This window comes from Arvicanthis niloticus, chromosome 1, assembly GCF_011762505.2.
Source record: "Arvicanthis niloticus isolate mArvNil1 chromosome 1, mArvNil1.pat.X, whole genome shotgun sequence".
In the NCBI taxonomy this organism is placed as follows: Eukaryota; Metazoa; Chordata; class Mammalia; order Rodentia; family Muridae; genus Arvicanthis; species Arvicanthis niloticus.
The window spans coordinates 27524493-27525498 of record NC_047658.1 but is presented as its reverse complement, the minus strand read 5'-3'; the positions used below and the strand labels follow the sequence as shown (position 1 = coordinate 27525498).

Here is a 1006-nt window from a genome sequence, read left to right as displayed (position 1 = left end):
TTCTCCAACTAATTAGACAATCTTATGGGCAGAAACATTCTAATTCCTCCATACATATTTTCTGTATAAAAGTAGTCATATGCAGAGATAATATGAACTTATATGATAAAGCTATTTTGTCAATGGCTGTACATACAAATGGTACATGTAATGCATGGTCATCACTAACTCTAGAATGATCTGAATGATGACAAAAAACCAGGAAATTTGTTCAGTAAAAAGAGTATTGTTCTAATACTGGTGATAATTTAGGCCCCATTAAGTGGAAAAGTTTTCTTGAATAGCAAAATTTATTTTTTAGTGATTAGTAGGTTTATTTATGTGAGAATAGAGTTATCCTTGTCAAACTTAATAGGAGCGGTGGAATGTTCGGTCTAATTTTCCTTCCCAGAAAAGTCTGTTCTGTCCCTGTCTGTTTTAAAAACATAATACCAAAAAATGAGAGGCCCAAATGCCCTAAAGTGAGTTCTTAGGAGTGGGTCTGAAATTATGGTAAACATTTGCTGGTCTAATGAATTAAGGCAGTATCTTTATTGTGTATTTCTGATTGGGATTCTTGTATTGAAGCAGATACTGGCATTTAAGGCAGGCCTTTGTAGCCGAGCATGGGACCTGCACCATTCAGGTCTCTGAAGACACATCAGATGAGGGAACTGGGGAGAACAGCCAGGGACACAGGCTTATATCTAGAACCAAACATCTTGGCTCTGAGTAGCAAATTTTAATTTTCCCTCAGCAAGTAGCAGAATATGCCAGCAGATATGGATAAAGGGATGTATTATTGTCTATATCTTTTACATGCTTAGAAAGCTGATTTGGAAGGGAGAAAAGTCTAGCTGTAATGATGCTTTCATATCTGCAGTGAAATAGAAATCTCTATTCTTGAGAGATTGTGGGGGAATGAAGGTGAAGAGGCCAGAATGAAATTGTGAGACTGTTGTTCCAAAACCGAGCAGGTTAGCTCCCAGTGTCTTTGTTTCAAGCAAAGCAATAGTGGAGAGGCCTT

General features: G+C 37.3%; 1 pseudogene; it reads right to left on the bottom strand.

The window, feature by feature from the left end:
- Positions 1-348: 348 nt before the first annotated feature.
- LOC117704377 (NADH dehydrogenase [ubiquinone] 1 beta subcomplex subunit 4 pseudogene) lies at positions 349-700 on the bottom strand (annotated as a pseudogene).
- Positions 701-1006: the final 306 nt, after the last annotated feature.